The following is a 12,319-nucleotide window of genomic DNA, read 5'->3' on the forward strand; positions in this document are numbered from 1 at the left end:
TTGCTGCCATTTTTGGCGACCGTGGGAACAAGGCTTTTATAGAAAAAGGTGAATCAAACACAGGTATCAAAAACTGTGTTCAGCCACCTTAAGCCGTGTTCAGCGGAGTTTGCAATTGGTTGGGTTACAGGTACGCAATACCCAGTGTTGTAATGATTTCTTTTCTTTTTTATCTTTTGTTTTTTTCTTCCCGATCCAAGGTGATATCAGTCACTGCAGAACTCAGAACTCTGCCTAAAGTCTTTTCCTCTTATTTTCATCTTTTAATTTTCATATTTATTTATTCGAATTTGTCCATATTTATTCAAAGTATCTTATAAATTATAGGCAAACAGATCGTTCGAATTCTTCCCAATTCCCCTGTTCGTTTCTCGCCACAATAATTTTCTTCCGCACCCAACTGGACTTCGCAATAACTCCGATCAGCCGCGGCCATCCTAAAGGAGCTCAATGTTCAATCAACGCTACTAAACTAAACTTTAACGGTCGCCTGGATCACGCCAGCAACTAACGGCAACCCCAACTAACAACGGCAACCAATAAACAATGTCCTAAAATATATTTTTTAACGACCAAACAACGGCAGCTACCACATAAATTAAAGTGTTTCGTAGCAACCAGCACGCCACTACAAGTCAAAATATCTCGTCGTGTAGCTTAACTACAGCACCACACAACAGCCGTTCGCAGGACAACTATCTATACTAGAACAAAACGATCTGACCTGAACTTCAGCTGACTTTGGTCGTGCTTCGATCCCACTTCTGACAGCAAATGCAACGCGCGCGAGCGACAACAACTTCCAATCAAAGAGTCCAACAGCCAACGGTTTAATTACTCGACATCCTCACGTTCAGCTTGCTTGTACACGGCAAGTCTACTCACACACACCGGCTACTACATAACGTGATTCTCTTATATGTCTTTTATTGCGAGTACATTGCGCATTCTGTACTCGCCATATAACCGTCTCTTAGCCTTGGAACTTGTGCGGGCATACATTCAAATACAACCGCTATACATCTTAGCACGCGCACCTTAGTCCGTGCAACCACTATATCAATTTCATTACAGTATATTAAAATTTTATCTCCATGTGATAACTACAAAAATTCCTATTTCTCACAGTCATGTTTATTCCAAGTGCTGGAAGGGACAGAGCTTGGAGCAGCTGGTGGTACTGAAGTGGGCGTTGCTGGTGCTACTGTAGTAGGAGTAGTTGGTGGTACTGCAGTGGGAGTAGCTGGTGCTACTGCAGTGGGAGTAGCTGGTGCTACTGCAGTGGGAGTAGCTGGTGCTACTGCAGTGGGAGTAGCTGATGGTGCTGAAGTGGGAGTAGCGGTTGGTGCTGCGGTGGGAGTAGCTGGTGGTACTGCAGTGGGAGTAACTGGTGGTACTGAAGTGGGAGTAGCTGGTGGTACTGCAGTGGGAGCAGCTCGTGGTACTACAGTGGGAGTAGCTGGTGGTACTGAAGTGGGAGTAGCTGGTGGTACTGCAGTGCGAGTGGCTGGTAATACTGCAGTGCAGTGGGTGTTGGGGTCTCCTGTAGGTTAGCTCTGCGGTTTTGGAGCAGCTTCAACGCCAGGGTTAACATTAGGTTTAGTACATGTAGTGGATTCAGCTTCCAGTACCCCAGTGGGAGTAGTTGAATTTGGTACAGGGTTAGGATCAGATGTAACTGGATCAGGTTTGTAATCTAAATCCATTGATACAGTTTCACTTTCAATAACACGTTCACTCACACCCTTTTTGCCACGCTTAGGGACGGGTTGTCCTGCTGTCACATCAACATTAACTTTAAACTTTCTTTTCATTATCTCGGCCCTTTCACCATGCCGTCCAGACAACGGGTTTCGGCTTTTCGCTGTTGGGATCTCCTTAAAGCTACTTGAACTTTCTGACTTGGAAGTATACTCGACTTTGATGTACTCGACTTCGATGTACTCGACTCGGATGTACTTGACTTGGAAGTACCCTTAGTTGGCGGCTTTTCTAAGACCAGACCTTCTTCCTTCTGGGCAGCATTGCTCAAGATATTAATACAATCATGTACAAGGCTGCACAATTCCTTCAAGCTTTCAGTGTCATCCACACTGATGTGAGTTAATGATATGACTTCTTTTATGGCTTCTTTGCACTTTCAATTGTGTTCCCCGTTTTACGTGATTTCAGTTTATCGGGAAGTTTTGAAGGCTCTTCATCGAAAATCACATTTGAGCCATGAACCTTGTTTTCCGGTATCGCATCTTCCGTTTCCTCTCCCTCATCAATTTTAGCAATTGGCTCTTTACGAAACACGACAACATGTGCCAAAGTTAACAAAGGAGATTCTCTGCAATGCGCAGGGAATTTGTCAAATCCCCAACCTTTGAAATACCTAAACAGAGCTGAGAAGAGCTTTCAAGGAAGGCGGTGCTTCTCCCAATCAACGCATTCACAATGTGGAATTCTTTCATCGTCACCAAACGACAAGCAATACCAGCAACCCTGGGTGTTGGGATCCAAGCTTTTAACTTTAAATGTGCCTCGGTCTTCATCTCTCACTTGAATGCATTCTTGCCCTATCTCGACAGCTGAAGACAGCCTATCCAAGTAGTTATTGATAAGCGAGGGAGGACGGTCGTGGAGATAATGAGGCACATCAGCATTTTACTGGCGGTACTGACTGGAAGTCTAACATTGTTTTCGACATATCTGTGGCGAGTAAAACTACAGAAACGAATTTTTTTCTGAAACTCGAGGTAAATTTATTTAACCCAGCCGACACATAAATGAGTAATCATTAACTAATTGATAATCAATCAATCAACAAAGCAATGACAGGTCACTGGCTAATCAATTTATTATTCGTTTCTATCAGTTATTACTGTTGCCACTTGTACTAATGTTTTTGATATATGCGCCTAAAAGGTGAAAACTGCTGGAGGTGATTACCCTCAGACCGTTGCTGAACGGAACTTCCTTTTCAAAGCTCTTTTACGGCCCGCCAAGGGTTAAAACGCTAATTTCCCATTACTTTTTTTTGCTACCGTGGGAGGGAAAATAAGTGGTGGTTTGACCTCTGGAATGACCCAGTGAACAAAACAGAAGAGGCAATTTCGAAAAAAAAAATTGTGGGCCGGGATTCTTACTTACAGGCGTATGGACACAAGGAACTTAAACGACGTGATATTACAGACTGATATTATGACCTTTAACTAGTGTATTGCCTGTCGCAGCTTTTTGGGAGAAACTCCTATATCAGAATGCTTAGCATGGTACTCAAGGAAGAGTTCTGTCTTCCCACCAAATCTGTCTGATTTAAAACCTAAGTTTTGGCGTTCGGAGCCATTGTTGGTGTTGACATTGAGAAGTATTCTGTCTTTGCGGTATGCCCAAACCCAGCGCTGAAAAACAGAAACAAAAAGAATGAGTATAAACCTGGTGTAGTTTTGTTGTAGCGGATTACGCGTAGAATGTGATGAGAAACAAAACGCCACAGGCATGTAGTTCTTATTTTAGCGCATGCCTTACTAGGTAGTCCATTTTATAAGAAACAGTTTGAACCCAGGAGTATCAGTAGTTCATCTAGGGTGATCATCCAGGTGATGGTTTGTCCGGAAAGGAACTGTTATCATCTTCAGAGTCAAGTGAGTCGCTTGACTCTGAAGGAGACTTCCGCTTAGTATGTCGAGACATAAGTCACCAACGACAGTTCTTTTCAGAACTAACATTACCCGGTAGTCATACATATCACTTTGAATAAATTCCGTTTTCCGACTTGTCTTGAATCTGGAAAATGTTGAAGAGATATACCCTTAAAAATGAAACAATGAATTCAAGTCGCCAGAGGTAAACTTACACTAACAAACAGTGGGGAAAAATTGTATTGTACAACGGACAATGGACTTAAATGGGCCTAGTATTGTCTCAGCCTAGTTTTTTCAAACCTTTTTCTAAAGAGAGACTGTCCCCAAAGTTCTTCGTCGTCTTTACGTAGCTGCACCTTCTCCTCGACCACCTCAACTGTGCTTGCGCGGGCAATCCTTCTCATTGCAGCTAGGGCTTTCGTCTTTAAATGGCTCCTTCCGTTGCTGATTTTTGACAGCCAACGCTCCTACGCTTGCTTTCTATGAAAGTCACATATGTAGACCAGACATCCTAATAAAAGAGAATTAGTTTTATTGTCAAATATAAGGCAGTCTCGATCAACACGTCGATCTACACATTATTGCAATTGCGGGCATGCGCTGAACTGTTTTTCTTCTGTATGCGCTGTTCCTAAGCTATTTTATGACCAGGGATGTTCCTAAAGTATATTTCAACAAACAACAAGAACAAAACAAACAAACAAACAAAAGAAACCTCACGATATTACCAATTTCCACTCATTTCAAAGGTACCTGGGAAAAAGATCTTCCACTTCCGAAATCTCTTCTTCAGCATAATCAACCATGAAGTGTTTTGGAGCCCAATCAGGATTCCACTTCTTAATGACAGACAAAGCCTCTTTAACAGCATCAGTGGTCTCCGATTGTGTTACAAACGAAACTACGACTTTGTATTCCATATTCGTATTTACAACTGGGAAATAGAAGGGCAGAGAATATTTCGTTGTACTATAGATGTCACCTAAAAGGGACAGCTCATTCCCGTATCTGTTAAGGAAACGTCGTTGGCAGCTCGTCCGGTGGACGAATAGCAGGCCTTTATTCAAGGTGCTATCGTCCACTTTCATTTTCTCCAGATCGTCGTCTTCCAGTTCGCCTTCTTCAACACTGCCTTCACTGTCCACAGCGGCATCCTTGAATTCTGGGTCAAGAGAGAGACGAAATTCGAAAAAAGCTCCCTCGTTTTCAGCTCGCTAAACTTTGATTTTTTTCAATGACGCTCGCCTGGTCAACCTTTGCCAAACGCTGTTTGATAACTGCATTGCACATGTGATTTTTTATGGTGCTCTTGCAAGGGCAGAAGCGTTTTTTAGACTTCGGGGGAGGCGCGCTTTCCGGAAATAGACTATTCTTCACATACATATGGATGTGGCGTTTCATCTCGTTTACATCTCGGAAACCATCCCAGGCTAAAGCTTGTATTCTTTCCAATATTCTTGGGTCGATTCTTTGAGATATTCCAGCCACCTGTAACCCAAAAGCAGAATTTTGTTTACTCCAGGATTCATTTTTCGTGTATTCTGTGACGAAATGTTGCGGTCGGGCGATACCCTTCCACTTGTTTTGGCCTTTAACAAAGAGACATACCTGTCCTAAAAATGACTAGCGTTGTAGGAATCCCGTGAAAATTCAATATGTACCCGGTTTTCTCCCCTCGCCTTTCCATTTGTAATGTCAGCCCTGAGTTGCTCAGAGGCCCTTTTTCTTCTTCTCTCCGTGTTTTCTGAGATCTTTAAACAGAAAGAAAAAAAAGAAGAAGTAAAAACAAATTGTGACTGCCTTCAAGTGATAAAGGACCCCTTGAACCTTACGCAAAAATGGCTGCCATTGACATCTGTTATCTGGTCAAGTTTCTACAACCACTCACCGGGTAACATCAAAAAGAAGTGACATAATACACTACACTGAGACATTTCGGTACTTATTTAAAAATGGTAAAGTGTGACTTATTTAAATTTACAAGATTTGTATGGAAAAAAAATCACCACGGCCTGCCTTGCCTTATTTTTATGATTTTTAGATAATACATTTCCATGTAATTTACTCTAGTACCTAGAAAGGAATGTAGCTTTAATACTCCACACAGCGAGTCCTTTTGACTTGATCTTTACGGTGAAGTTATTTATTTATGTTGACAAACGCTTCTTTTTCAAGGACAAAAAAATAACTGAGGGCTTTTTTCATTGTGTGTTACCAGTTACACACGTTTACCGACCTATATCGTACAAGGGGTGAACTAAAGTTCACTTATGTCTTTACAAATTTGGAGATCGAAATTTCTTGCGGGGTGTAAGAAACAAGTCACATGTTTTTAATGATAACAATTGAGCCGCGATCGGCTCAATTGTTATCTCACAAGAACGTTTCGAGCTTGACCTTTGCTTACCTGGCTGGCTTTCAAGCAATGTAATTCGTAGACCGACCCTTTCCAAAAACGATCGACATCTTTGTATGTGAGATGAACGTATAAGGCGCGATTCTCACCAAAACTTTCTTCGCAAAACACCGCGTTCTCTCCCGAAGAGCGAGCAATGTCGCGTTTCTCGTCCCAGTCTCCATGGTCTACGCATGGAACGCCTGGGACCATGACCCAGGCGACCAAAACGCTTGCACGTTATGACTCGGGCTCTCCTACGGAAGCCCGAGTAACAAGTAATAAGGAAAGGAGCTCGGTGGAAGCCGTTCTAAGGATTTTGCATTTCGTACTCTTTCTATAGATAGAAAAATGTTATGGCCAGACTTAAAGCTAATGAGGCAAAAATTTATATAAATCACGTTGTTAGTTCTACGAGGAAACGACCATATAACTGTTCCTCAAGCTTATTCAGGCTACGAAGAAAACGTCGCCACGTTTAAATGTACGTGCGCTTTGAACTCCGCGCGCTCTCAACTTTTTAACGGTTTGAACGACAGGCATGAAATTTCCTTAACTGAGTCTGTTTTCTAAATGTAATATGTATTTATTCTAATTAAATGCACGTGCGCTTGGAGTTGAAACGTTTTTCTTCTTTGCATAAGACTTAACATATTGTAAAATGGGTGGAAGTTTTGTTTAACTGAAGGATTTCACACTAGAAAAAATGTTAACAATACTTACGATATGACATTCGATGTGACAACACCTTGCGGTGAAGACCGCAGATAAATAAACCGATAACCAGGCAAATTAGGAACTGTCTTGCCATAAATCCCATTTTCAGCTAACCTTTTTCGTTCTTCAGCGAGATTTATTGAGCGGGCTTTTTCTAAGCGTGCTGCCGCACCAAATCAGCTGCGCAATTAATTTGCACACGTCAGAATAAATTACTTACGCTATGGTGATGAATTAACGCTTATGAGCCCGCGTCAAGCGGTTAATCTATAGTTTCCAAGCTTCCCCATCCAACCCATTGACAAAGAGGCACGGAGAGGGAGAGCTAGAGAATCGAAAAATTAAGTTAAAGCCCACTGGTATTGTTAAGAAATATTGTTAAACGCAACGGTTAGGAATTACATAAGGATATGCGAGACCGTAGAAAACATCCATGAAGTGATCAGTGATCGTTGTAAGAGAAAATACTAAAACTAGAGTATCTCTTCCTGTCCGAGCATAAAAGCTAGTAGTGGACGCCTGGCCAAGTAATCAAATCTCTGTATTGCGGGTTCTCATTTTCTTTCCTAGTCTTATGCCTTTTTATTTTCCCTGCAAACATCAGCGATTTCCCCCCCTTACATATACTTTCTGACGGCCTCTTCGTCCTCGCATTAGCCCATTCATTGCCCCATGCGAAACGTTTGAGCGTTCCATCGATATAAGATTTTGTAATAAAGAATTGTTTCATGCTTATCGTGTGTATATCAAGTTCTGGATGTGCGCGGGAAGCTTGGAGAGCACGAAAGAAGCGTAAGAGTTGCTCGCGGCGACAGCCGAGAGTAACTCTAGCTTCTTGAGTGCCCTCCAAACTTCCCAAGTGCATCCATAACTCGAAATACGAACAGCTAAAAGCATGAAACAATTCTTTTATAACATGGCGACAACAACTTGGGCGCTAAAACAAGTTTATTTGTGATTGACTGCAAAGTTCTCACAATACACGGTAAAGGAAAACAAGGTCATTAGGATTCTAACCCGCCACAATCAGTTGAGCGGCGGTTGAACAAAAACGCTTAACTTGGTTTTTAAGATGTCATTAATTATAATAAAAAATTTAGGCGAACAAAGTCAAAAATTTTCAATAAAAATGTAGACAAACGAAGTCAAAATACTCAAGTTTAAGGAAGTTCGCACAAAAATTTTCCAGTCGATAGATTTTCTTTAAATGTTTACTGCAGTCAGATAATGAAATACTTGTGTCAGAAATGTAAAAAAGTTGGGGGTCACCAACTTCGTTTCAGAGATAAAGTGTGTGTCTACAGGGGTGTATAGTTAAAAATTTCGAAGGTGAGTGAACGGAGGCAAACGATCTTAGTCATATTTTGTAGAAGTGGGTCTGTTCCGTAAATAATTCGAAATGTTACCAAGGTTTTCAAAAAACTTAACCGTTCAAGAGGCATTTGGAACCGTCGCACAGATAAACGAAGAGCTAAAGAGAACGGAATTTGATGGTGCATTTTGCAAAAAATTCGAACTTCTAATCAATGGATTTTCTTAATTTTTTCGCTAAACATGGAAAATAGGTGGAAAAATGATCCATCAAAAGAAACAAAGGCGTCACCGAACTTTCAAGATAGTTAAATTCAGGCAAAGCTATAGCAATGGCCATCTGCCCTATCATTGTTCATTTTATTACTTAGCGCGCGCTCTCATGCATGATATGGCGTGAGAATTTGTGTGCGCAGTAAGGATGCACAGAAACAATTAGCGTGAACGTCCTTTTAAAAGTAGGCATCTAAGCTTGGCAAAAGTCAAAAGCTCTAAGTAGAGTTTTGATTGTTCACAATAATCTTCACGTTGCCGAAAAAAAAGGAACTTGCACTGAACTCAAAGAAAATATTGCAGCTAAATTAATACTGCGCAGGTCAGCTTATATACGCACAGTTCGTTCATGATGACTCAATAGGAATTAGGTAGGAGCAGCGAGCGCTATGTGCGCGTATATGTAAGTACGTATATGTACGTATATGTACGTATATGCTAAGTGTACATATATCGAGTTATGGATGTACGTGAAAAGTTTGGAGAGCACAAAAGAAGCGTAAGAGTTGCTCGAGGCGAAAGCCGAGAGCAACTTTAGCTTCTTGAGTGCTCTCCAAACTTCCCAAGTGCATCCATAACTCGATATACGCACAGCTAAAAGCATGAACCAATTTTTTTATAACATGACGACAACAACTTAGGCGGTAATACATGTTTATTTGTGATTGACTGTAAAGTTCTCACAATGCACGGTGAAGAAAAACAAAGGCCATTAGGATCCTAACACGCCAGAATCAGATGAGCAACGGTTGAGCGAAAACACTTAACTTGGTTTTTAAAATTGTCAATGAAAGATTCGCTTCTTCGAATTAATTATAATGAAAATGTAGGCAGACAAAGTCAAAAATACTGGATGAAAATGTAGACAAACAGAGTCAAAATACTCACGTTTAAGTAAACATCTTAGCTTGGCAAAAGTTAAAGGCTCGAAGTAGAGTTTGGATTGTTCAGAATAATCTTCACATTGCAGAAACTTAAACAAAAGGAACTTGCACTAAAGTCGACGGACATTTTGCAGGTAAATTGAAACTGCACACGACATCTTATCAGACGCACGGCCGTGCGTACGTAGAGATTTTGTTCCTGATGGCTCAATAGAAACTAGATAGGACTACCGCACGGTATGTTATAATTATTTATCTTTCATGAGACCTAAAACTGATCTTCAGTGTGGTATTTACGATCGTAATTTTAGTGGGCTTCAAAATTTGTTTTTTCTTCCTTTCTTTAATTTTTTTTTTATCTTCTGAGAGATCGTAGAAATATATGTAATACTGTGTTGAGAGTGGAACCATTACACCACAAAGACAGCATCGCAACTCGTCTGATAAGTGTAGTTAAGGTGGCCGAACACAGTTTTCGCGCGCGCTTTCGCCAATGCGATTCAGCGCGCGCACAAGGACTGCAAAAAACAAACATGCCTTGGATTGAGCGACCATCTTATTTACTCAACAGCCGCTCTCTGTGCTATTTTTCTCTATAATAGAACGCAGTGTATATTGATAGTTCTAATCTTTTATTACAAAGTTTTGTTAGAAAAGGTAACGATGCAAGGAACCCAGCAGTTCTCAGCTTTTTCGTTGTTACCGAAAGAACTTAGTTAAATGCAGCGCATGAGTAGTAAGTCAAGGAATTGCGATTGAATAGAAAATTGCTATCTCGGGAATATTCCTATTTCTCGAGAACCACTCATTAGAATTTCGCGAAATTTGGCACGAAAGTACTTTAGGAAATAAGTAACTGGAGTATTGAAAAAAACTGAACTTTAGGAAAGGAAATTCTAGATATTCCACTAAACCTTCAACAAGGGATAATTAAAGATCCCTCTGTTAAATTATTATCAAAATGTTGTTAACTTGTGAGTATCGTTACAAGCTTGTTGCATGCAAAATATAAAGAAAATCTAATGACTAGATTTTCTACAAATAAAAAAAATAATGTTAAAGCCTGTTTATATTTATTCATGTTGCCATAGCAACGACACATACGTCAGCTTAACCACTAAAAAGCAAAGCTTGTGTTGTTTACTTGGTTGCTGCCATTTTTGGCGACCGTGGGAACAAGGCTTTTATAGAAAAAGGTGAATCAAACACAGGTATCAAAAACTGTGTTCAGCCACCTTAAGCCGTGTTCAGCGGAGTTTGCACTTGGTTGGGTCACAGATACGCAATACCCAGTGTTGTAATGATTTCTTTTCTTTTTTGTCTTTTGTTTTTTTCTTCCCCATCCAAGGTGATATCAGTCACTGCAGAACTCAGAACTCTGCCTAAAGTCTTTTCTTCTTATTTCCATCTTTTAATTTTCATATTTATTTATTCGAATTTGTCCATATTTATTCAAAGTATCTTATAAATTATAGGCAAACAGATCGTTCGAATTCTTCTCAATTCCCCTGTCCGTTTCTCGCCACAATAATTTTCTTCCGCACCCAACTGGACTTCGCAATAACTCCGATCAGCCGCGGCCATCCTAAAGGAGCTCAATGTTCAATCAACGCTACTAAACTAAACTTTAACGGTCGCCTGGATCACGCCAGCAACTAACGGCAACCCCAACTAACAACGGCAACCAATAAACAATGTCCTAAAATATATTTTTTAACGACCAAACAACGGCAGCTACCACATAAATTAAAGTGTTTCGTAGCAACCAGCACGCCACTACAAGTCAAAATATCTCGTCGTGTAGCTTAACTACAGCACCACACAACAGCCGTTCGCAGGACAACTATCTATACTAGAACAAAACGATCTGACCTGAACTTCAGCTGACTTTGGTCGTGCTTCGATCCCACTTCTGACAGCAAATGCAACGCGCGCGAGCGACAACAACTTCCAGTCAAAGAGTCCAACAGCCAACGGTTTAATTACTCGACATCCTCACGTTCAGCTTGCTTGTACACGGCAAGTCTACTCACAAACACCGGCTACTACATAACGTGATTCTCTTATATGTCCTGTATTGCGAGTACATTGCGCATTCTGTACTCGCCATATAACCGTCTCTTAGCCTTAGAACTTGTGCGGGCATACATTCAAATACAACCGCTATACACCTTAGCACGCGCACCTTAGTCCGTGCAACCACTATATCAATTTCATTACAGTATATTAAAATTTTATCTCCATGTGATAACTACAAAAATTCCTATTTCTCACAGTCATTTTTATTCCAAGTATGTTCAAGGTGCGGGGCAGGGGCATTTGACAAACTGAAAATTTAAATGTCAAATGCGTAGGGGAGGGGGAAGGGATGGGGGTGTTGTCTGGGAGGGATTTTGAAGTGGTAAATTTATTGGAATATATCCACGTACATGTAATGCCAATACCGTTCAGTCAGATTTTTCTAAGAGGTACTGCTTTACGTTTTGCAGCATCTTTGCTTCTGTTACATCTCCATTTTCTACCACTGTTTACTGCCAACGCTGGTACATTAACACATGCGGGATGATACCATGCTTTGCATTTGAAGCTGCCCTGGACATATTCACCTTTATCATACGGCAGTCTACATACGCAGTAAATAGCAACAGCAGATATGTTGCAGCTCAAATGAAAAGGTACCCTTCGTGTTGTTCTGGGAAATGGCACCATCGCTCCATTTTCTAGGCAGTTAACATAGTGTTGCCGCATAGATCCTTGATCATACCTTAGATGGACAGGGTCCAAACCATGATCAGTTGCAAAGGCCAGTGAAAATAAGCCACAGTCATTGGGACCCACTTGTCTCTGGACCTTGTCTTTAATGAAATTGACTGTAGAAACGGGATACATCAGCATACGACAAGCGTGTTCTACTGGAATTAAATTGGGCTTTTGATACATGATACCAAAGATTTTGACTGTTCCAGTGCCAGGTGTTGTTGCAATTGTACTAAGGCACACCAAGTCAGACACTGTGTTCAGAATCTGTACGAACTCTGATGTTGAAGGCACAACAAGTGAACCTCTTATTGCTGGATCATGACGGCCATCTACGTAAGGACAATCTTTCT

General features: G+C 40.9%; 1 pseudogene; it reads right to left on the reverse strand.

Moving 5' to 3' along the window:
- Positions 1-1,115: 1,115 nt before the first annotated feature.
- LOC149096181 (uncharacterized) lies at positions 1,116-1,814 on the reverse strand (annotated as a pseudogene).
- Positions 1,815-12,319: the final 10,505 nt, after the last annotated feature.

Source organism: Orbicella faveolata, unplaced genomic scaffold (genome assembly GCF_042242905.1).
Source record: "Orbicella faveolata isolate gen_17 unplaced genomic scaffold, um_ofav_v1 contig_48, whole genome shotgun sequence".
Lineage (NCBI taxonomy): Eukaryota > Metazoa > Cnidaria > Anthozoa > Scleractinia > Merulinidae > Orbicella > Orbicella faveolata.